The sequence below is a fragment of the Trichosurus vulpecula genome, chromosome 2 (assembly GCF_011100635.1).
Source record: "Trichosurus vulpecula isolate mTriVul1 chromosome 2, mTriVul1.pri, whole genome shotgun sequence".
Taxonomy (NCBI): domain Eukaryota; kingdom Metazoa; phylum Chordata; class Mammalia; order Diprotodontia; family Phalangeridae; genus Trichosurus; species Trichosurus vulpecula.
In genome coordinates this window covers 379,066,870-379,092,745 of record NC_050574.1, presented here as the reverse complement: position 1 = coordinate 379,092,745, position 25,876 = coordinate 379,066,870, and the positions used below count along the sequence as shown (strand labels likewise).

The 25,876-nt window shown below is 38.3% G+C and overlaps 1 protein-coding gene across 4 annotated transcripts in view; it reads right to left on the bottom strand.

Annotated features, from left to right (window-relative positions):
* Positions 1–25,876, bottom strand: part of AGPAT3 (1-acylglycerol-3-phosphate O-acyltransferase 3) — a 189,195-nt gene that overhangs the window by 73,554 nt on the left and 89,765 nt on the right. The window contains exon 1 of one of the 4 annotated variants that reach the window (XM_036745908.1): positions 19,030–19,044. The exons of the other annotated variants lie outside the window; for them this stretch is intronic. The gene's annotated coding sequence lies outside the window, so the exon portion shown is untranslated. Of the gene's footprint in view, positions 1–19,029; positions 19,045–25,876 lie in introns of those variants that run through there. 4 annotated transcript variants of the gene reach the window in all.

The window sequence follows — 25,876 nt, the reverse complement described above, 5'->3', positions numbered from 1 at the left end:
ATCACTGGACTACCTGAAAGCCATAATCAAAAAGAGGACCTGGACAACATCTTTCAAGAAATTATCAAGGAAAACTACCCTGATATCCTGGAACCAAAGGGCAAAATAGGCATTGAAAGAATCTACCAATTACCTCAGGAAAAAGATCCCAAAATAAAAACCCCAAGGAACATTGTGGCCAAATTTCAAAACTATCAAGTCAAAGAAAAAATATACTGCAAGAGGGTAGAAAGAAACAATTTAAATATTGGGGAGCTACAATCAGGATTACACATGACTTAGCGGCTACAACCTTAAAGGAGTGGAGGTCACGGAACATGATATTCTGGAAGGCAGGGGAGATAGGACTGCAACCAAAAATCACCTATACAGAGAAACTGAGCATAATACTTTAAGGGAAAAAATGTTAATTGAATGAAATAGAAGCTTTCATAAGAATACCAGAGCTGAATACAAAATTTGATCTCCAACATCAAGCCTCAAGAGAAACATAAAAAGGTAAAAAGGAAAAAGAAACCATAAGGGATTATTCAACAGGGCTAAATTCCTTACATCCCTACAAAGGAAGATGATACTTGTAATTTTAAGAATTGTACTACCAATAGTGCAGCTAGAAGATAGAGAGGGTACGGGTATAAGGTGAATTTGAGGGAATGACATGGAAAAATTTAATTAAGGGATAAGAAAGAGCAGTATACTGGGTGCAAAAGGAAGGGAGAGGTAGAACAGGGTAAATTATTTCACATGAAGAGGTGTGAAAGACCTATTACAGTGGAGAGGAATATTGGGAGGGTGGGCAGTGGGCTTCTTTTAAACCTTATTCTCATCAGAATTGGCTCAAAGAGGGAAAAATATACACAATCAGTTGAATATAGAAATCTATCTTACCCAACAGGGAAGTAGGAAGGTAGGAGATTAAGCAAGGGGGCAGGGGGGAGGGGAGACTAACAGAAGGGAGAGCAGACCAGGGGAGGCAGTGGACAAAAGTAAAATACTGGTGAGGAAGGAAAGGGTAAAAGAAGAGACAGGACAAAGAGGAGGAAAAATAGGATGGAGGTAAATACACAGTAATCATAACTGTTAATGTGAATGGGATGAATCCTCCCATAAAAACAAAGCAGATGGCGGAGTGGATCAAAAACTAGAATTCTACAATATGTTGTTTACAAGAAACACACCTCAAGCAGAGAGATACACACAGAATAAAAGGAACTGAAGCAGAATCTATTATGCTTCAGTGGAAGTAAAAAAAGCAGAGGGAGCAATCCCAATCTCATACAAAGCAAAAGCAAAAATATATCTAATTAAAAGAGATAAGGAATGAAACTACATCTTGCTAAAAGGTAATATAGATAATGAAGTAATATCAATACTAAATGTCTGTATGTATGTGTATATATACATATATATATATACATATATATATATATATACACATATATATGCATCAAGTGATATACCATCCAAATTCTTAAAGAAGTTAAATGAATCATAGGAAGGAATAGACAGCAATACTATACTAGTGGAGGACCTCAATCTCCCCTCTCAGAACTTGATAAATCCAACCAAAAACTAAATAAGAAACAAATAAGGAGGTGAAGAGAATATTACAAAAGTTAGATATGACAGACTTCTGGAGAAAACTGAATGGGAACAGAAAAGAACATACCTTTTTTTAACCTACACAAAAACTGGCAATGTATTGGGGCATAAAAACCTCAAAATTAAATGTTGAAAGGCAGAAATATTAAATGTATCCTTCTGGGATAATAATGCAATAAAAATTACATTCAACAAAGGGCAGTGGAAAGATAGATTAAAAATTAATTGGAAACTAAATAATCTAAGCCCAAATAATAAGTGGGTCAAAGAACAAATAGTAGAAACAATCGATAATTTCAATAAAAGAATGACAACAATGAGACAACATACCAGTATTTGTGGGATACAGCCAAAGCAGTACTTGGGGGGAAAATTTATTTCTCTAAATTCTTATATCAACAAAAGAGAGAAAGAGCAGATCAATGAATTTGGTATGCAACTAAAAACAAAAACCAGAAAAAAGAACAAATTAAAAATTGAGCACTAACTGGGAAATCCTGAAAACCAAAGATGAGATTAATAAAACTGAAAGAAAACTATTAAGCTAATAAATAAAACTAGGAGATGGTTTTATAAAAGAAAAAAAACCCATAAGACAGACAAGCCATTCATTACTTGGATTTAAAAAAAAAAACGAAGAGGCAGCTAGGTGGCACGGTGAGTAAAGCACCAGCCCTGGAGTCAGGAGGACCTGAGTTCAAATCTAGTCTCAGACACTTGACACACTTACTAGCTCTGTGACCTTGGGCAAGTCACTTAACACCAATTGCCCTCCCCCCTCCAAAAAAACTAAAAACCTTTTAAAAAAAGAAAGAAGAAAAACAAATATCTAGTATCAAAAATGAAAAGGGTGAAAACACCACCAATGAAGAAGAAATTAAAGAAATTATTCAGAAATATTTTGCCCAATTATATGCCAATAAATCTGACAATCTGAGCAAAATTGATATTTACAAATTTATAAATTACTCAGATTAAGAGATCAGGAAACAGAATGCCTAAGTAATCCCATCTTAGAAAAAGATCGAAGGGCTTGGAATACGATATTCCGGAGGTCAATGGAGCTAGGATTAAAACCAAGAATCACCTACCCAGCAAAACTGAGTATCATGCTCCAAGGCAAAATATGGACTTTCAATAAAATAGAGGACTTTCAAGCTTTCTCAGTGAATAGACCAGAGCTGAATGGAAAATTTTACTTTCAAACACAAGAATCAAAAGAAGCATAAAAAGGTAATCAAGAAAAAGAACAAGAAAAAGGAATCGCAAGGGACTTACTAAAGTTGAACTGTTTTGTTTACATTCCTACATGGAAAGATGATGTGTTTGATTCATGAGACCTCAGTGTTAGGGTAGCTGAAGGGAATATGCCTATAGATATATATATATATATATATATATATATATATATATATATATATATATACACACACACATACATACACACACACACATACACACACACACATACAGAGAGAGGGAGAGAAAGAGAGAGAGAGAGGGCACAGGGTGAGCTGAAGATGAAGGGATGATATCTAAAAGAAATAAAATCAAATTAAGGGATGAGAGAGGAATATATTGAGAGACAGAGAAATGGAGAGACAGAATGAGGTGAATTATCTCGTGTAAAAGTGGCAAGAAAAAGCAGTTCTGTAGGAAGAGAAGAGAAGGCAGGTGAGGGGGAATGAGTGAATCTTGCTCTCATCAGATTTGACCTGAGGAGGGAATACCATACATACTCAATTGGGTATCTTACCCCACAGGAAAGGAGGAAGAAGAAGATAAAAAAGGGGGGATCATAGAAGGGAGGCAAATGGGGGAGGAGGTAATCAAAAACAAACACTTTCCTAAAGGGACAGGGTCAAGGGAGAAAATTGGATAAAGGGGGATAGGTTAGGAAGGAGCAAAATATAGTTAGTCTTTCACAACATGAGTATTGTGGAAGGGGTATACATAATGATACGCATGTGGCCTATGTTGAATTGCTTGACTTCTTAGGGAGGGTGGGTGGGAAGGGAAGAGAGGAGAGAATATGGAACTCAAAGTTTTAAAAACAGATGTTCAAAAACAACAAAAAAAAGTTTTTGTATGCAACTAGAAAATAAGATACACAGGCAATGGGGCGTAGAAATTTATCTTGCCCTACAAGAAAGACAGGGAAAAGGGGATGGGAGGGGAGGGGAGTGGGGTGACAGAAGGGAGGGCTGACTAGGGAACAGGGCAATCAGAATATATGCCATCTTGGAGTGGGGGCAGGGTAGAAATGGGGAGAAAATTTGTAATTCAAACTATTGTGAAAATCAATGCTGAAAACTAAATATATTAAATTAAATTAAACATAAAAATTAATTAATTAATTTTAAAAAAGAAAAAAAAAAGAAAAAGAAACTGAACAAGCCATTAATCAACTCCCTAAGAAAAAATTCCTAGGGCCAGATGGGTTCACAAATGAATTCAACTGAACATTTATAAGAACAATTAATTCTAATACTATATAAACTACTGGAAAAATAGATGAAGTCCTACCAAATTCCTTTTATGACACAAATACAGTGCTGATATCCAAACTAGGAAGGGCTAAAACAGAGAAACAAAACTATAGATCAATTTCCCTAATAAATATCAATGCAAAAATTTTGAATAAAATACTAGTTAGGTGATTATAAGCAATATATCACAAGGATCATACACTATGACCAAGCAGGATTTATACCAGGAATGCTGGGTTGGTTCAATATTAGAAAACGTATCAACATAATTGACTATATGAATAACACAATCAGCAGAAATCATGATTATCTCAATAAAAGCTGAAAAAACTTATGGCAAAGTACAGCACTCATTCCTATTAAAAACACTAGAGAGCATAGGAATAAATGGCATTTTCCTTAAAATGATAAGCAGTATCTATCTAAAACCATCGGCAATCATTATCATTAATGAGGATTAGCTAGAAACCTTCCCAATAAAATCAGGGGTGAAGCAAGGATGCCAATTATCACCACTATTTTTCAATATAGTAACAGAAATGTTAGCTATAGCAATAAAAGAAGAAAAAGAAATAAAAGAAATTAAAATAATCAATGAGAAAACAAAATGATCACTCTGCAGATGACAAGATGGTATACTTAAAGAATCCTAGAGAAGCAATTAAAAAACTACTTGAAATAATTAACAACTTTAGCAAAGTTACAGGATATAAGACAAACCCACTTAAATCATCAGCATTTCTTTATACGATCAACAAAGCTCAGCAGCAAGAGACAGAAAGAGAAATTCCATTTAAAATAACTGTAAACAATATAAAATACTTGGGAGTCTACCTTCCAAGACAAACTGAGAAACTATATAAACACAATGACAAAACACTTCACACAAATAAAGTCAGATCTAAACAATTGGAAAAATATTAATTACTCACGGATAGGTGAAGCCAATATACTAAAAATGACAGTTCTGCCTAAACTAATTTACTTATGCAGTGCCATACCAATCAAACTACCAAAGCTTATTTGACAGAGCTAGAAAAAATAATACAATTCACGTGGAAGAACAAAAGGTCTAGAATATCCAGGGAAGTAATGTAATACCAGATCTCAAACTATTATTATAAGGTAGTAATCATCAAAACTATCTGGTACTGGCTAAGAAGTAGATTGGTAGATCAGTGGAACAGATTAGGTAATAAGATATCATAAGATGACCATAGTAACCTAATATCTGATAAACCCAAAGACTCCAGCCTCCAGAATAAGAACTCACTATTTGACAAAAACTTCTGGGAAAACTGGAAAACAATTGAGCACCAACTAGGTATAGACCAATATCTCACACTGTATGCCAAGATAAGGTAAAAATGGGCACCATTTTCATTTAGACATAATTTAGACATAAAGGGTGATACCATAGACAAATTAGAAGACCAAGGAATAGTCTACCTATGAGATCTATGGAGAAGGGAAGAATTCATGACCAAACAAGTGATATAGAGCATTACAAAACATAAAGCAGATAATTTTGATTATATTAAATTAAAAGGCTTTTGCACAAACAAAATCAATGCAACCAAGATTAGAAGGAAAGCAGAAAGTTAGGAAACAATCTTTACAGCAAGTGTCTCTGATAAAGGCCTCATTTCTCAAATATAAAGAAAACCAAGTCAAGTTTATAAGATTATTTTCCCAATTGATAAATAGTCAAAGGATATGAACAGGCAGTTTTCAGATTAAAAAAAATCAAAGCTATCTCTAGGTGTATGAAGAAGTGCTCTAAATCACTTTTGATTAGAGAAATGCACATGAAAACAAGTCTGAGATATTGCCTCACACCTATCAGATTAGCTAATATGACAAAAAAGGAAAATGACAAATGATGGAGAGCATGTGGGGAAAATTGGGACACTGATGCACTGCTGGTGGAGTTGTGAACTGATCCAACCATTCTAGAGACTAATTTGGAACTATGCCCAAAGGACAACCAAACTGTGTAAATCACTACCAGGTCTGTATCTCAAAGAGATTATTAAAAAGGGAAAAGGACCTAGATGTGCAAAAATATTTATAGCAGCATTTTTCATAACGGCAAAATACTGGAAATTGCGGGGATGCCCATCAATTGGGGAATGGCTGAACAAGTTGTGGTTTATGCATGTAATGGAATACTACTGCGCAATAAGAAATGATGAGCAGGCAGATTTGAGAAAAATCAGGAAAGATTTGTACCAACTGATGCAAAGTGAAATGAGCAGAACCAGGAAAACATGGTACAGTAACAACAACATTATGTGATGATCAATTATGAATGACTTAGTTCTTCTCACCAACACAATGAATGATTCAAGACAATTACAAAGGAGTCATATTGAAAAATGCTATCCTCATCCAGACAAAGAACTGATGGAGTCAATACAGATCAAAGCATACTGTGAACTGACTTTTTTCTTTCATGGTTTTTTCCTTTTGGTCTGTTTCTTCTTTCACAACTGTGATTAATATGGAAATATGTTTTACATGACTGCACGTATATAACCTATGTCAAACTGCTTACCATTTTAGAAAGAGAGGAAGGGAAAGAGGGAGAAAGAAAAATTTGGAACTCAAAATCTTATAAAAATGAATGCTAAAAATTCTCTTTACATATAATTGGGGGGAAAGTACTATTTTAAAATAAATACATTAAAAGGCTTCAATAAACTTTAAATAAAAATTGACAACTATTACAATTTTCTAAAAGAGTTTTAAGTTGCCTTGGAGAGTTTGAATTTTCTATAACTAGAGGCCTTTAAGTAGAAATTGGTTGATCATTTTAGGGAATCTTATAAAGAGGATTCCTGTTTAGATATGGACTGGACTAGATAACCTCTGATGTCCCTGCTGGCTCTAAGAATCTATACAGAAAGTTACACATAGCAGAAACAATGCTGAATTTGGAGACAAAAGACCTGGGTTCAAATCCTTACTCTTTTTTTTTACCTATGTGACCTTCAGCAAATCTGTAAAATAAGTGAATTGGATTATATGACCTCTAAGATCTCTTCCAGCCCTAAATCTCTGGTCCTAGGATTTCAATTCCAGTTTTTTCTTCACTCAGGGGTTCTTCACCTGGGGTCAGTGAACTTTTCAAAAATACACATTTTGATAACTGTATTTTAATGTAACTAGTTTCCTTCGTGTAGGTAGCTATGTATTTTATTTTACATATTTAAAAACATTATTCTGAGGAGTCCCCAGGCTTCACTAGACCACCAAAGGAGTACAACAGCACAAAAACAGATTAAGAATCCCTGCTTCACATCAACCCTGTGAGAAAGGTAGTGCATTACCCCATTTTACATAGAAAGAAATCAAGGCTCAAAAAGATGAAGCAATTTGCTCAAAGTCAAAGCCAGAACCTGAACACACATCTTCAGGACCAATGCTGCTTTCATTGAACTTCCTTCCATATCAGTGTATCACTGAAGGGGGAAAAATGAGAAAGTTACAGTGGCATGATATCAAAGAAAAACGGTCAGAATTCAACACATTATTTCTCTGTATAGTATACAGAGCTGTATCAATGAAGGGGAAAAGGCTTCAAATGTCAGCCACAGAGCTTACATTTCATTCTAATAAATACAACAAAGACTGAATCGCAAACATGGACCCCACATGAATGTAGCAAGATTTGCAAAAGGAAATGGGGATAAGGAGAAACGGAAGAAGAAGGGAAAAGGTGAGGCGGGGATGGGGAGAGACATAGAAAAACAATAAAATCAGGAAAACAACAGTTTGCATGGGAGACACTCAATAACAAAACATCTTCTAGGAAAACCAACGAACACGAGCACATATAGATCATACTAAATCAAACTTACCAGTAAAGGTAATAGGCTAAAGCCATCACAAACAGGGTAGCACAGACTGCAGAAAATAAACAGACAGAATAGTTGGCCAACATCTTTATAATCCTGAGGGTGGGGGGAGGTCCAGTGGTGAGACCGTGATGCTGTTTTAAAGAAGTGAAAACAGAGGACTGAGAAACGAAAGAGAGGGAATAGTTATTTGTTAGAAGGACACAACGGTCAAGTCTCCTTGAGAAGGGATTATGACAAAAGCGCTAGTGGGGGCAAAATATGGAAGTGCTATTGTTGCTACAATTCATCAAAACTGCTACAGAGTAGTGGAAATGTTAACCGTTCTTCAGCTAAAGCCAGCTTCAAATTATAAAAATACCAATCCATGTTTAAGGGTCTCTTAATGGATTAATGTTAGGAAGTTTATAATAAATTGGGAAATATCTTCCCCCACAGAAGCGCTGTATGCTAACACCTTTGTTCTAATCCAGTAAGAAGCTTATAGTAAGTTAGCATGTGGCAAACAACCAAGCTCACACATTAAGCAATATGTGTATGCTACATTATGATGCATTGTTATGCTCACAGCATTTTGTTTGCTTTTGCATTCTGATGCAATGGAATCTTGGGGCTTTAAAATAAAGTATTATAAAAATACTTCCTTCCTATCTTTTAGAAATAAATTTTAATTAGATAAATACATATCTAACTCTAATTCAATTTAATTCAACAAACATTTATTAAAGTACCTACTACAATGCAAGGCATTGGAATTAGATGCTAAAGACGCAAAGATGAAAAACGAAATGAGGTCCACAAGCTTCTACAGATAATGTGAAGTTCATGCATCTGAGCTACTGTTTGGTCTTGGTTCTCCCTACTGATAGAGAGACTGGTGAGGCTGCATGCTTGCTTGATTGAAGTAGTCAGGAGTTAGTGGAAGAGTTTTGGAGAAGAGAAATTTTTTTCATTTCTGCTTAGGCTAGGTGTGGTTCTAGATTTTCTTTAAGGAGAGACCTGGTAGAGAAAAGGTAAAAAGGCTTTAAAAAGTCACTGACATATAGAGGAGCCAGCACCTCAAAGCTCTCAAGACAACTCCATCTTTCACACAGAGAGGAAGTGTTTAGACATCATTCTCTCCACCAATAAAGAGGGTCATTCCTAAAAAGCAGCTCACAAAACAATTCAGGCTTGAAATCTGAAGTTACGTACAAATGAGAATAATATGAGGTAGAAAGTGATAGGGACAATGGAGAGACTCAAAGTGTTCTGGAAAAATTTGAAGAGTTTCAGCTTTGAAGAATCTGCTTCATGGAGGATATATGATATGAGGGAGGCCTTAAAAAAAAAAGCAATGTCTAATTGCATCAGAGGTGATCTGGAATTACCAACGATTACTTCTAGCCCAAAATAAGAATAGAAGAAAAAAACAATAGAACACTGTACTGCTCACTGTGATTACATTTCAGATCAACCAACTCATTACCCAACAACAATACACGGTGTTTGCAAAGACACAGAAATTAGAAGGTATAGAGGGAGAATAGGGGTCAGTGATAGATCCAGTTTTTCTGGATCATAATGTAAAGGGCATTGATCTCTAAACCTGTTAGTCATACATACCTATCAGCAAAACATTTTTGAGCACACGCTCTCAAAAGATACATCTTTATTTTTAAATGTTATACATATACGTACAGGGAAGGGGGGAGGGGAGAGCATGGCTGTTCTGGGCCGGGCCTGACTTGAGCTAGTCCCCTGACATTTTAGGTTCAATATTGGAACAAAATAAGACACTCATAGGTCATTTGATAGTTAACAAAAAGAGATTTCCTTAGCCATAGCAGAAGAAGGATACCGAACAAAGACAGACACTAAGCACGCCTTGAGTCGATTCAACTGAGCAAAGCTTCCTTGCCTAAATTGCTATTCTGATCCATCAGCCCAAAATCAGACGGGGCACCTGGAGCTAGCTCCTCATGGTTCCTTTGTACTTGGGTAACCAGGAAGTGATGTCCACAGCCTGAACTTGAACCAACCGAGAATCTAGGATGTCCTAAATATCTCTTAAGAAAAAAAAAATTAATCTCTTGCATGAAGGTAGGGAGGGAGGGGAGGTTAATATTTTGCTCTTACCACACTCTACTCCTTGGCAGTAAGGTTCTTATGGTATTATAGAGCATTACTGCCAAACTCAAATAGAAACACTAATCCACTCATAAGGATCCCTGTGGACTACACATTGGCTTATTTTAAAAATGTATTAACTGTTTTGTTGTGTTTTTATTTATTTTGCTAAATATTCCCCAATTGCATTTTAAACTGGTTCAGTGCACTCAGGAGTGACCTAGGCCACATGCGGCTTGGCATAAGTGTGCTCAACACATCTGTTCTAGAAGACCTTTTACTACTTAAATGAGTTCAAGCCCATTCTGGTCAACTTTGACCTCCGGTATTCAAGACACTTGATACAAGCAGCACCAGGGGCCATCTTCAGTCATTCTGATCTATATCTTGCCACTGGTCCTAGATGGCTCTGGAGGAGAAAGTGAGAGTGATGGCCTTGCATAGACCTCCCTCACTTAAATACAGCTCACTTGCAAGTCATGGCGTCATCTTCCTGATGTCATGGTCCTCTTTGAGAACAAAGGACAAACAACAACAACGGTAACTGCTGGGGCGATTAGGTGATGCAGTAGATGGAGTCAGGAAGACCTACGATCAAATTTGGACACAGACACCTACTAGCTGTGTGACCCTGGACAAATCACTTAACTCTGTCTGCCTCAGTTTCCTCATCTGTAAAATGAGCTGGAGAAGGAAATGGCAAACCACTGCAGTATCTCTGCCAAGAAAATCTAAATGGGGTCACAAAGAGTTAGATACAACTGAAAGAATGAACAACAAAAAAAGGAGGAAGTAAAAAACGAAAACAGAAACAGCAAAAACAAAGCAACATAGCAGTTTCCAGAAGGCCTGATTGAATCTGGGAGAGTACCAGGAAGCACCGAGTCCTAGATCTAAACAATCAGGTCTATGTGGTAAGTGATATGACTAGAATTGATAGTGGTTTTCTCCATGTAAAAAAGACCATTAGCAGAAACAGCACCAGGAATATCACAGTTACAATAAAAAGGATGCATACTCACTGATCATCAGAGGTTAGGGAGAACTGCCTTATGCCACCATCAACTTAGTGTTTCTTGGTTTGCCAGCCAGGATCATTCCTTCCTGGGTGCCCCAGGGGAACAAGGGGGTGGGGGAAGAGAATGCAAAATCTTCACCCCTTTAGAGGCTTCATGGGGATTGCAACCTTTCTATGGAACTGGGTAAGCACTTTCACATCTTTTATTGTCAAAAAGCAAGCACCCTCCCAATAATTCTACCCATGTTCCTCTAAGCCATCCCAGGGGAGGAGTTGCACAACAACCAATTGGTAATATACTGGCAGAAAATGTAAAGGAGCCAGTTAATTTTACACTGAAGTAAGCAATGGGCTACATTAGGCCTGGCCTTTTGCCACTGTATTTTCCAATGCCTATTCCTTTGCTGCTGGGATGCAGCTACTGGTGGAAGATGATCTGCAGTTCTCCTGATACCACTAGGGCTGACAGCTGGGCCCTCTGTCTGCTGCTGTCTGCCCCATATCTGCCTGCTATATGCTCTTCCAGAGTCAATTGCCACTCTAAGGGCCTGAGATCCTGCTCTGGGCTGGAACAGCAATGCAGGAGGCCTGCACCGTACTACTGCACTGCAGCTACTAGGCCCTGCCACTGCTCTCTGGGGCTCAGTAAGATTACTGCTGCTGCTGGCTGCTTCCTTACTGCTACCAACAAAACACTCCTTTGGACTGTCCACTGTTGCTAGCTATCATTCCATCTCCTCTTCTCCTTTTTGCAGCTAAACTCCTTGAGAAAGCTGTCTACATCAGTGCCTCCACTTTCCTCCTCTTTCTTTTTGACTCTTCTATAGTTCGACCTCATCATTCAACTGAAACTACTCTCTGTGAAATTCCTAATCATTTCTTAATTTACAAATCAAATGGCCTTTTCTCAGTTTTCATCCTTCCTGACCTCTTTGCAGCCTTTTGTCCCTGTGAGTCACTCTCTTCTCCTCAATACCTTTTTCTCCCTAGATGTTCATGACATTGCTTTCTCCCAGTTCTCCTCCTCTCTCCCTGACCTCTCCTTCTCTGTCTCTTTTGCTAGATCTTCATTCAGGCCATGCTCTCACTAAATACAGGTACCCAACAGGCTCTGTCCTGGGCCCTCTTCTCATCTTCCTTTATGCTGTTTCACTTGGTGATCTCATAGCTCCCATGGCTTCAATTAACATCTGTATATCATCTCAAGCCCTCTCCATTCTCCCAGTCACCCAAGTTAGTAAGCTAGGTATCACCTTAGATCCCTCACTTGCTCTCACCAACACAAACCTAATACCCAATCTGAGTTCTCTGGGATCCAGCGACACTGGCCTCCTTGCTGTTCCTCTCACAAGACATTTCATCTCCAGATTCCCTGTGCCTGGAATACTCTCCCTCATCATCTCTGCTTCCTGGTCTCCCCAGCAAAGATAACAAGCATTGTGTCTAACTAGAGGGCACAGGTTCTGAATCAATCAACCTATAAGCATTTATTAAGTGTTTATTATCAGGCACTATTCTAGGCCCTGGGAATACAACAATAAAAGTAAAAGTCACTGCCCTTGAGAAGTTTACAATCAAGAAATGTGTGTATGTGTGTGTGTGTGTGTGTGTATGTGTGTGTGTATACAACACTGATTCAAGATGGAGGGAGGGAGAGAGGAGAGCCCAAGACATTAAAAATGGAAGGTTCAGGAACTATGAGTAGGAACTGTGCTAAGTAATGGGGACATGAATACAAAAATAGAACAGTTTCTGCCCTCCAGATACGGCCAAGGAAACCCAAATGAATGACTGATGAATACACACAATGGCCTCCAAACCAAGTATGCCACTAAACTTTCTCAACAAAGACAGAAATTATAAACTGGCTACTAACAAGTCTGTCTTTATTTGACATGGGCTTTTATTTTGAAAGGGCTACATGATATAATAATTCATGAAGCTATGTTTAACATAAATATATATTTAACAGAAAGAAATACAGCTTCCTGAATTATTAATACTGGCATGGGATTTTTTCTTTCAATTTGGCCATTTTAGAATACTCACAACAAAAGAATTAGCACCTGATTCATAAAATGAACACATTGTCTTCACCACACATTTTACCACCAATTTTCAGAGCCTCCCTATTCTGCACATGAGAGACTCCTTTGTGTTTGCCTAAATCATTGTACTGAGGCTTGAACTCTCTAAAATAAAAACTTATTTTAATTATCTGTTTTCAAAAACAAAAATTCCCAAAGATTGAAAAGAAGTACTCATATTACAATATGCAAAGTTTCCTAAAAAGATTGTGTCAGGGCACAGAAAAAAGTTAAATAAATGAAATCCAGTATGGTTCAAAGTTCTAAATCTCAGACAGGAAGGTTAGAAGAATTCATTTTTACCAAAGACAGGTGAGAATACTTCCCCTCATGGTCAGAAGTAGATTACCTAAGCCTAAAAAAATAGGTTCATACTTCCAGCCAAGATGCCTGCCTGAACCAGAGGCCCATTTTCCCACTGCCCCATTCTACCATACTTACTCTAGCAAAACCCTGAAGTTTGCGCCAAACCAAATAATGATTGAGAAGTCTAATGACACTAATGAGAAATCTAATGTAACCTGCAAGAGAGTCAACCAGAACCCTGAGAGCAACAGGAAGGGAGATCACTAGCAAAGTCAGCCTAATGATCTGTATCCAAAAACAGCAATAATAGAGAAATCCTTTACCCCTTTCCCTTGCGAAGAAAGCCCCAGGGTGATCAGAAAGCCACGAGGATGGGAACTTTGGTCACCCTGGGATACAGGGAGCCTGGGACTAGCCCAGTTCCAAAGGGCAAACTGGGAAAACCTAGGCCCAGATGCTATAAAATACCTAACTCTCTGTTCTGAGATGCCAGAAAATTCCCTGAAGACCCTGAACTTCAACGATGAAGGAGGACCTAACCCTGGGAGGTGGAAGTCAGCACAAAATCCCAGGTGACCCATGATGAGAACAAGCAGAACCAACCATCCTACCCAAAAGCTCAGCAAGGGGCAGTATCTGGCCCTAAAACAAAATCCCAACTCAGGAACTACAGTTGGAGAGATGAGTAAATCAAAGAAAACACACCACACGATATAAAAAATTATTTCAAATTAATCCTCCCAAAAAAGAGAGTAGTTCAGCAACAACTGTAAGCAGAGACTCAAGGGAAAAAAAGAATTTTCCACAGGGATTACATGGATACCTAGATAAAGTGAAACAAGAGACAGAAATGAAATAAAAACTGTTAGTAAGAACTGGAAGGAAAATCAATGGGCTGGAAGAGAATGTGGTAAGCCATTCCCAAGAAACAGACCTCCTTAAATGCAGAGCAGACCAAAAAGGATGGGGTCATCCCACTGCACAAGCAAAATAATGAAAGTGTATTAAACAACCAATCAACAAGCACTCAACTACGACTTCAAGGCAGTTACCTAGGTGAAGGAAAAAGTCACTTTCTTCAAGAAGTTTACATTCTATTAGGTGATACAGTAGTAAAACAAATCCAAAAATGGGGATAATAATCACACCTACGTCCCAGGGCTGTTGTGAGAATCAAATGAAGTAACATCTGGAAAGCATTCTGCAAAACTCAGAGGAGGATAAATGCTAGCTATTATTATTTTTCCATCTATCTCATGACCTCCAACTCTAAGTGTTCTCTAAGGCTCTGTTCTGTGCCCTCTACTCTACTCTCTCTCTCTCTATTTTCATTTGATGACCTTATCAGCTTTGATGGGTTGGGTTATCATCACAGATTTATCTATCCATCCCTTATCTCTCCAGAGCTTCAGTGGCATATCACCAACTCAATCGATTAATAAGCCATTTCAAGCTTTTACCACTTGACAAGTAGTATGCCAAGTGCTGGGGATAAAAAGAAAAGCAAACACACAGTTCCAGACCCCAAAGAGCTCACATTCTTGAGGGAAAGACAACATGCAAACAATTATGTGCAAAATGAGATATTTATAGTATAAATGAGAGGGAAATCCAAAGACAAGGCACTGGCAGTGAGGGGGACCATGAAAGACCTCCTGCAAAAGGTGGGATTTGAGCTGGTTCTTGAAGGAAATGGGGGAAATTAGGAGGCAAAGGTGAAGAAGAAAAGCATCTGGTGATGTTGGAATCATCACTGTCAAGAAATGAAGGGAGGTGGGGCAGAGCCAAGATGGCAGCTGGAAAGCAGGGACTTGCCTAAAGCTCTCCCCCAGGACCCTCCAAACACTGGGTAAGGTCTATCATGTGGAGCTGGGAGTAGAGTGGAGCAGAGCCCAGCACGGGCTGCGCCCGGACCAACCAGACTGGGAGCCAGGCCCTAGCACCCTAAATCAGTGAGCTGTGGCAGTTACCAGACTTTTCAACCCACAAAAACCAAAGACAACAGAGAAGGTTAGTGGGAAAAAACTGCGGGGACAGAGCGAAAGGAGTCTGCAGTTCGGCCACCACCCTGGGAGCAGCGGAGGTAGTGCAGCTACAGAACTACAGCTGCAGCTGCTTCTGACCCCAGGCCCACCTGGTGGGAGGAATTAAGTGGCGAAACCAAGCAGGAGTGCATAGACTGCTCAGATCTGAGTCGTGGTCAAAGTTGGCGGTTCTTGGGGGAGAAGAAGCACTGATGTAGCAGAGCTTGCTGTGTAGAAAAAGCTCTGAAAACAACTGCGCAGCCCCTCAAGCCTGGGACAAAGTATTCTATACTCTACAAGCAGTCATACTCCAACGAAAAACTCAAGGGTCAAGAAGTTGGCTGGGAACATAGCCAGGCAGTGAAAATGGACTCAGATTCAGACTCAGACATTGGAATCTTTCTTTGGTGACAAAACATAAAGCCAGAAGAAGTCAACAAAGTCAAAGAGCCTACATCAAAAGCCTCCAAGAAAAACATGAACTGGTCTCAGGCCATGGAAGAGCTCAAAAAGGATTTGGAAAAGCAAGTTAGAGAAGTAGAGGAAAAATTGGGAAGAGAAATAAGAGTGATGCAAGAAAATCATGAAAAACAAGTCAATGACTTGCTAAAGGAGAACACAAAAAAATACTGAAGAAAATAACACCTTAAAAATAGACTAACTCAAATAGCCAAAGAGCTCCAAAAAGCCAGTGAGGAGAAGAATGCCTTGAAAGGCAGAATTAGCCAAATGGAAAAGGAGGTCCAAAAGACCACTGAAGAAAATACTACCTTAAAAATTAGATTGAAACAAGTGGAAGCTAGTGACTTGATAAGAAATCAAGATATTATAAAACAGAACCAAAGGAATAAAAAAATGGAAGACAATGTAAAATATCTCATTGGAAAAACCACTGACCTGGAAAATAGATCCAGGAGAGATAATTTAAAAATTATTGGACTACCTGAAAGCCATGATCAAAAAAAGAGCCTAGATATCATCTTTCAAGAAATTATCAAGGAGAACTGCCCTGATATTATAGAACCACAGGGCAAAATAGAAATTGAAAGAATCCACTGATCACCTGAAAAAGATCCCAAAAAGAAAACTCCTAGGGACATTGTTGCCAAATTCCAAATCTCCCAGATTAAGGAGAAAATACTGCAAGCAGCCAGAAAGAAACAATTTGAGTATTGTGGAAACACAATCAGAATAACACAAGATCTAGCAGCTTCTACATTAAGAGATCGAAGGGCTTGGAATATGATATTCCAGAGGTCAATGGAGCTAGGATTAAAACCAAGAATCACCTACCCAGCAAAACTGAGTATCATGCTCCAAGGCAAAATATGGATTTTCAATAAAATAGAGGACTTTCAAGCTTTCTCAGTGAAAAGACCAGAGTTGAATAGAAAATTTGACTTTCAAACACAAGAATCAAGGGAAGCATGAAAAGGTAAACAAGAAAGAGAAATCATAAGGGACTCACTAAAGTTGAACTGTTTTGTTTACATTCCTACATGGAAAGATGATGTGTATGATTCATGAGACCTGAATGTACATATATAGTATGGAAAGGAATATACATATATATATTTATATATATATATAAAGGAATATACATATATACATATATATATATATATATATAGATAGAGAGAGAGAGAGAGAGAGAGAGAGAGAGAGAGAGAGAGAGAGAGAGGACACAAGTTGAGTTGAATAAGAAGGGATGATATCTAAAAAAAAAATCAAATTACGGGATGAGAGAGGAATATATTGAGAGAAGCAGAAAGGGAGAGACAGAATGGGGTAAATTACCTCGCATAAAAGTGGCAAGAAAAAGCAGTTCATTGGAAGGGAAGAGGGGGCAGATGAGGGGGAATGAGTGAATCTTGCTCTTATCAGATTTGACCTGAGGAGGGAATAACATACACACTCAATTGGGTATCTTACCCCACTGAAAGAAGGAGGAAGGAGATAAAAAAGGGGGGATGATAGAAGGGAGGGCAGAAGTGGGAGGAGGTAATCAAAAGCAAACACTTTTGAAAAGGGACAGGGTCAAGGAAGAAAACTGAACAAAGGGGGATAGGACAGGAAGGAGCAAAATATAGTTAGTCTTTCACAACATGAGTATTGTGGAAGGGTTTTGCATAATGATACACATGTGGCCTATATGGAATTGCTTGCCTTCTTAGGGATGGTGGGTAGGGAGGGAAGAGGGCAGAGAATTTGGAACTCAAAGTTTTAAAAGCAGATGTTAAAAAAAAAAGTTTTTGCATGCAACTAGGAACTAAGATATAGAGGCAATTGGGCATAGAAATCTATCTTGCCCTACAAGAAAGTAAGGGAAAAGGGGATGGGGGGAGTGGGGTGACAGAAGGGAGGGCTAATTGGGGAATGGGGCAATCAGAATATATGCCATCTTGGAGTGGGGGGAGGATAGAAATGGGGAGAAAATTTGTAATTCAAACTGTTGTGAAAATCAATTCTGAAAACTAAAAATATTAAATAAACAAAAAAAAAAGACAAAAAAAAAGAAATGAAGGGAGTAACAGAAAGAAGACCAGAGTTGCTAGAGTAGAGAACACAGAAAGAGTGAATTGTATGTAGGAAGATTGTAAAGGCAGAAAAGGGCCAATTTGTGAAGGACTTTAAAAGCTAAACAGAGGATTTTACATTTGACCCTGGAGGTAATAGGGAGCCACTGAAGCTTACCAGATAGTGGGCTGACATGCTCAGAGAGCTTTAGGAAAATCACTTTGGCAGCTCAATGAAGAATAGATCGAAATAAGGAAACTTGAAGCTTAAAACAAACAGAAAGCTATTACAATAGTCCAGGAGAAAAGTGGGGAGATGCTGCCCTACCCCAGTGTGGCAGATGTCTTAGTAGAGAGAAGGAGACATATACAACAGATGTTGTGAAGGTAAAAATGACAAAACAAGGGAAATAGTACAAAAATAGTACAAAAATAGTACAAAAAGAGAAGGGAGGCCAGGACAGAGCCCTGGAGAGTATGCACAATTAGTAATCATGACTTGGCTGAACAACCATCAAAGACTGAGAAGGAGCAATCAGATAGGTAGGAGGAGAACCAGAAGAGAGAAGTGTCATGAAAATCTAGACAGGAAAGACCATCTAGGAGAAGACAGTGATCAGTAGGATCAAAGTGTGCAGACAGATCATGCAAAAGCCAACAGAGTTGGCAATTAAAAGGTAACTGGCAACTTGGAGAGAGCAGCTTCAGTTCAATAATGAGATTGGAAGCTAAACTACAGAGGTTTTAGAAGAGAGTGAGAGGAAAGGATGCAGAGGTAATGATTGCAGACTCAAGTGCAGCCTCTCACAAAGGGGAAGAAGGATATAAAAAAGGATAAAAACAGTGTGGACGGTCAGATAAAGACAAGATATTAAGGATGGGATAGAAATGAGGGCATCTGAAGGGAAGAAATAAAGGTGCCAACACTGTCAGTAGGATAAGAATCAAGTTTTTCTCAAAGGTCCTAACATTCCCAACATTCTTTCTCCTTAAAATTAGATTTCAATAGCAAACCTACCTCTGAAGCTTTCAAGGGCTCCATCCATAATGCAGTCCCTTTTCTGGGAGACTGCTATTTCATTGGCTTAAAAGAAAACAGCATATATTTCAGCATTTGGTTTTGTAGCAATAACTAGTTATCTAACCAATTAAATATGCCATAAACAAGTACATGCATATACAAAACCCTTAAAAGGCTTTCTAAGGGGTAAGCATATCAGGACACAAAAGCTTTCAAATCCCAGTAACTTCTAAAGGTCAGCCAATATCTGAAAAAGGAATCGGTGACTATGATAATATTAGCTAATTTTAAAGCCTCTTTATAACTTATCCTAACTTATTAACAGCACTCACTTTGAAAGACTGACATGTGACAGTTGTAACAGTCAATTCTACCAAGGGCAGGAGACTAACAACAAAGCTGGTGAAGATCATTTTCCACAGTTTTGAGTTCAATGTTCCTGACACGCTCACACAAATACAAGTACTTCTGGTTAGCTTAGAGACATATTTTTTACTTCATTTACTTTGACTGGAAACATTTTTTTTCTTCCCCTTCCCCATCAATAAATAAATAACAGGGAAAGGAACACACAGAACCCTTCTCTAATACTTCCTGGTAAGGCATCTAGAAAACTCTTTACAAAGTTCGGTCTGATATAGATCAATCATTGGGAATATGGACTTAAGATTTCCTGGTAGGTTTTCCTATGAAGGCTATCAATAAAAAAAGAATTTATTGACTTACTTATTAAACTCCAAACCTTTGTCTCAACAGTGGGACATATAAGCCAATTACCACATATACTGATAACTTATTATTACTATGTACTATTTTTTTTGTGTGCCTGGGTCTCTCTATTTCATCCAGGCTAGCAGTTCAGGAGGCAATGCTGACAGGCACAGAAGATATGACCCATTCCATTTTGCCCCTCTTTAGGCAGCCTGATAGCACCATTACTCCTAGGAATTCACTATACTGGCACCACAGTACAGATACATCAGTACAGATACCAGATTATTACTCAAATTCAAATGATCTACAAGCGTCAGCCTCCCTAAGAGCAGGTCATTATAGGTACATGCTACCAGACCCAGCCAATGAGAATTATTTTTAAAAAGAAATTATATATCATAAGTATATTTCTATTAAAGTATAATTATATAATTTAGCAACATTATATCAATCATCTATGTTAATGTGATTTATTATAATATAAATATTATGTATAATACAATATTATTGATATTATATATAAAAGAAAATTATATTCTAACCTGTGCCTGTACTAGATATCACTATTACCCAGGGGGTACAGAATGTATATGCAAAGAACTCACTGGTCATGGTGTCTCAATATTCATTAAGAACACCACATTGTTCTTTGGGCAAATCCATTTTAAAGGTCACCCTCCAAGAAAGGAAAGGTTTAGGCAGTTATAAAAAGCCATTAACTGTTGTTGTTTTAAACTAAGCCAAAGAGGTGTTTTCTACCTCTGGCACATAATGGTGCTTTGCAGAGTGCTAGCATTCTTTTAGAAAATATTTAAGCCCAAGTGGATTTTCACTTCCCTACAGGGTTTCCAAAAGTCCCACCTACTGTTAAATTCATTCATTCACAGCTAGGCCCATTTATTAGTACACCTCTTAAACTTCATCAGTAGAAACACAGATGTTCACATTGAGGCTTTATTCATGCAATTCAATTAAATATACACTTTTGTAAAGTGTCTTCTACATACAAATCACAGGATATAAACACAAATGTCAATGAAAATTTATCCAAAGCGAACAAAAAATCAGAACTGAACTTACAAACTAATATCATGCCCTCTGACTTCCTTTGGAATTTTCTTGACTTTGCTTACTGCTGGATACATAATCATAATTTTCATGGTTAAATTAACAGTATATTCACATTGACATTCCTTGGTACAATACATTCCTACAATATTATACAAACAGTTAAGCACATACAAGTTTTCTTTACTTCATTCACAGAACTAGGACACCCACCATCACCATCCTTAGAAGATTCCTATAAACCAATAGGGTCAATCTTCAATTATCATTTTCTTCATGTCATCAAAATACCTATGAAACTTCTGGTTAAGATGGCAAAGTGAAAGGCTGTAGAGATGCCCAGCTCTCTCATCAAATTTCTATAAATATCTGAAAAGGACCTGAGATACAGCAGTGATAAAGAAAACCTAAGAGAAAGAGAAATAAGCTCCCTCAGCCAGTCTAGAACTATATTAAAAAAAAAAAACAGACAGAAAACCCCAGCAGAGACTAGTGAAAGAGCCACGTCAGATAAGCCAGTTGAACTCAGGAAAACAGGTCTGGGGCCTAAAGGTTCTTGGTGAGAGGTTAGGGGAGCAATCCCTGCCAGCACTAAGAGGAACTGGGATATGGAAACTGGTACAGGCTAGGAGAGAAGCTGCAATAAGGAAGGTAGGATAAGCTCCAAAAAATGGAGCAATCCATACACTGATAACATCATAGAGAAAAACAATTCTGAAAGACTTTAAAACTCTGACCAATCTAACTCCAAAAGAATGAAGATGAAACACACTATTTACTTCCTGAGAAAAATAATTAATTGAAAAGGTAGAAAGAGACATATTTTCAGACATAGCTAGTGTCAGAATTGTTTTTGCCAGATTGTGCAAGTATGTATTGAAGGCTTTTTTTGGCCGGGGGGGGGGAGGGAAGGGGAGGAATGCTTTTTAAAAGATTTGCTCAATAGGGAGGAGAAAAGGGCATAGAAGGAAGAACTGATTAATTTTTTTATTTGTTAATTTAAAATAAAAACAAAATAAGGAGAAAATGGAAGATGGTTATAATGAAAGCAGGTAAAGAAAGTAGGCTTGTGTAGGTATGAAATTTTTCACTTGAAAATTGATTTTTCTCATTCTTACAAATGTGAAATTTCATATTTATATTTTAGCAGGTACCAACCTATATATGTACTAAATTTTAATTCAGTGATATTTGTAAAAATATGTGCCTTTAAAATAGCCTTATAGATTATATGAGGACTATAAGTAAAATTGATATGACCAGTAATTCCCTGTTGCAGATTCTTTCTTCTCACCCACACATGGGGAAGCTTTTACCTAAAAGACAAAGCTTCCCGAAGGACTTGATTGGCCCTGCATTCCCTAACACCTTCCTAGTCATCTGAGAAAGGGGCTGCTGAGGACCAAATCTGGCCCACTGCATGCTTTTGTACCACTCACAAGTTAAGAAAGGTTTTTACATTTTTAAATAAAATAAATAAAAATGTACAAACCATTCTTAGTTCTAGGGCCTCACAGAAGCTGGTTTATGAGTCACTTTATCCTGCCCCTTTGATCAGATACACTTCCCTATGGAAATGAGGGGCAGATTGTACCCAGAGAAGCTAAGTATCCTCAGTGCACATCTTTACAATGCTCAATGTTCAATGACTTGTCTCATTTCATTTCAACATCAAACCTGAACTAAGAGTGCTAGGTATTAAAGCTATGCCTCTTTCTGCAGTTAGGGTAAGGTAAGGTAGGTGGCTCACATCCTAATTGAGTTGGGGAAAGAGCCCTGCAAATATGAAACTGTGTGAGGTAACTGGATAGTGAGATAAAGGACTGTTCCCAGGGACAAGAGCTCTCCATACATGGGGAGTCCTTCTAAGGTGCATGGCGCAGGTTCCCATTCAGGCAGAGGTATTAGTTCAGTTAGTTTGCAGCCACAGTGGAGCAGGGCCCCCTGTCACAGTTACAGAGCAGAAAAGAATGATTGTGGGCACTCAGACCAGAGCACAGGGCAGGAGAGTAGTTAACACCTCTCTTTAGATCATACCACCTTGGAGGAGCTGAAAATTTACAGGTCCCTAGAATTATCTCTGAAAACACCTGCACAAAACCTCTGAAGCTTGGGACAGTGCATCCTCTGACCTGGAAACAGAGTCTCACTTTAACGAAGACTTAAAAGTCAAGAAATAGACTGGAAAATAAGCAAACAGCAGAAAAAGATCAGAGGGATTGAAAGTCTTCTTTCATTAAATGTCAATTTTTTCTGCTGAAGGATTATACTTAGTTTTGCTGGGTAGGTTGTAATCCTAGCTCCTTTGTCCTCTGGAATATCATATTCCAACCCTGTTTTTTATCCAGGGTTGGTGGACTTGTGAACTGATCACTCATGGTTGAATTTAGCAATAACAGTGAAAAAATTTTGAAGCAAACTTCTCTGATAAAGGTCTCATTTCTGAAATATGTAAAGAATTGAGTCAAATTTAAAAAAATAGGAGCCAATCTCCAATTGATAAATGATCAAGAGATATGAACAGTTTTCGGATAAAGTAATCAAAGCTATCTATAGCCATATGAAAAAGGTGCTCTAAATTGCTATTGATTGGAAGAATGCAAATCGAAACAATTCTAAGGTACTACCTCATACATATTAGATTGGCTAACAGGACAGAAAAGGAGAATGACAAATGTTGGAGGGGATATGGGAAAAGTGAGACATTGCTGCACCATTGGTGGACTTGTGAACTGATTCAACCATTCTTTAGAGCAATTTAGAACTACGCCCAAAGGGCTATAAAACTGTGCATACCCTTTGACCTAGCAGTGCCACTACTAGGTCTCTATTCAAAAAGCGATAAAAAACCAAAAGGGGGCAGCTAGGTGGCGCAGTGAATACAGCACCAGCCCTGGAGTCAGGAGAACCTGAGTTCAAATCCAGCCTCAGACACTTGACACTTATTAGCTGTGTGACCTGCCTTGGCCCTCCTCCCTCCAAAAAAAAAAGGGGGGTAGGGGAAGGGCCTATAGCTACGGAAATATTTACAGCAGCCCTTTTCTGGTGGCAAGGAGTTGGAAACCAAGAGGATTCCCATCACTTGGGGGATGGCTGAACAAATTGTGCTGTGTGATTGTTATAAAATACTATTGTACTATAAGAAATGATGAGCAAGATACTCTCGGAAAAACCTGGAAAGACTTACATGAGCCGATGCAAAGTGAAATGTATTGTGTAAAAAGTAACAGCAATATTGTAAGATGATCAGCTGTGAATGGCTTAGCTATTCTCAACAATACAATTATCCAAGACAACTCTGAAGAACTCATGACGAAAAATGCTCTCCATCCCCAGACAAAGTACTGATGGTGTCTGAATACAGACTTAAGCATACATTTTTTTAACTTTATTTTTCTTGATGCCTTTTTTTGGTCTGTGTTTTCTTTCACAACATAACTAACATGGAAACATGTTTTGCATGACTATACATGTATAACCGATACTGAATTACTTGCCAATGAGGGATGTGGGGAGGAAGGGAGAAAATTTGGGGCTCAAAGTTTTAAAAATGAATGTTAAAATTTGTTTTTACATATAATTGGGGGAAAATAAAATATTAACTATTTTTTGTAAAAGACCATTTAAAAAGAGAAAGAGGAGTGTCCAGGGTGGGTGGAAGATACATCTTCTCTTAATGATGGAGATGAATGAAGCCGGAGCCCCTTGTTATACAAAGTCCCCTTACCCTGTGCTACCTGTTAAGAAGGCAGATAGCACCTGGGAAATGAACAATGTTATCATGCCTATCTCACTTGTCAGTGTTGTACATCAGGTAGCCCAGGTTCAAGGTGGCTGGTATAAGGCCATCAACCTTACCAATGTTTTTTCCTCTATTTCTGAGAATAAAACTTGTTGCTCAATCAGGTCCAACTCTTTGTGACCCCATTTGGGGTTTTCTTGGCAAAGATACTGGAGTGGTTTGCCATTTCCTTCAACTCATTTTATAAATGAGAAAACTAAGGCAAACAGGGTGAAGTGATTTCTGAGGGTCAAATAGCTGGTAAGTGTCTGAGGCAGGATTTGAACTCAGATCTTCCTGACTCCAGGCCCAGCATTCTATCCACTGTGCTACCTGGCTGCTGTGAGAATAAGCCTAGTCAGGAACAATTTCTTTTCATCTGTGAAGGAGTCCAACATATCTTCACCATCCTTCCTGAACCCTCCATACCGTCACCATATGGCGAGCAGACATTTGAAAGAGGCCGCCTTCCTCACAACACTGAACGCACACTACCACATTAATGACAGAATACTGACTAGACTGCATGAGGCCGCAGTGTCAGAAGCCCTAAAACAGATGGTGGCCACTATATCAGGGATATCTGAGTAGGAAATCAACCCTAATAAAAGCCTGGGTTCAGCTTCTCAAACAAGTTTTGAGAGAACCCAGAGGACTCCAGTCCCAGTTAGGAATAAGCTGCTAACATTTGCTTCCTGACATCTAAGAAAGAAAATTAGAGACTTAGTGGACTTTATTCCATTTTTAGAGAATCCACATTCTTCACCTAAAGTCCCACACTTACCAAGTCACCCACGGAACAAGCTAGAACACTGGAAAATGTAAAGCAGATTGTCCCAGCCTCTCCTCCTGGGCCCTTATGATCCTAATCATGTTTCCAGAGGCCTCAGTCCATAAAGACATAAAGATGAGTGAAGCTTTTAGCAGGCATCAAGAAGTGGCCAGAATAAACAACTAATGGACTTGTAGAGCTCCAAGTTCCCCAGAATAGCCACTCATTATACCAATTCTGAAAAGCAGTTGCTTGCCTTTTACTGAGCCATAGTTACTACTGAAGAGATGGTATGGGGTGCTACGGTCACCCTTTGTCTAGAGTTGCTCATTATGGGTTGGTTGATATAAGATGTTTCCTCTAACAAGATGGACAGGACACAGGAAGTTTCTATTGCTAAATGGAAATAGATTAAAAATCTCACTTCAAATCTCACTTACCTGGGTTCCCTAGTGTTAGTGCCCTTCCCAAACATAGACTGGCACCATTTTCCCCCTCTGCCGATAATT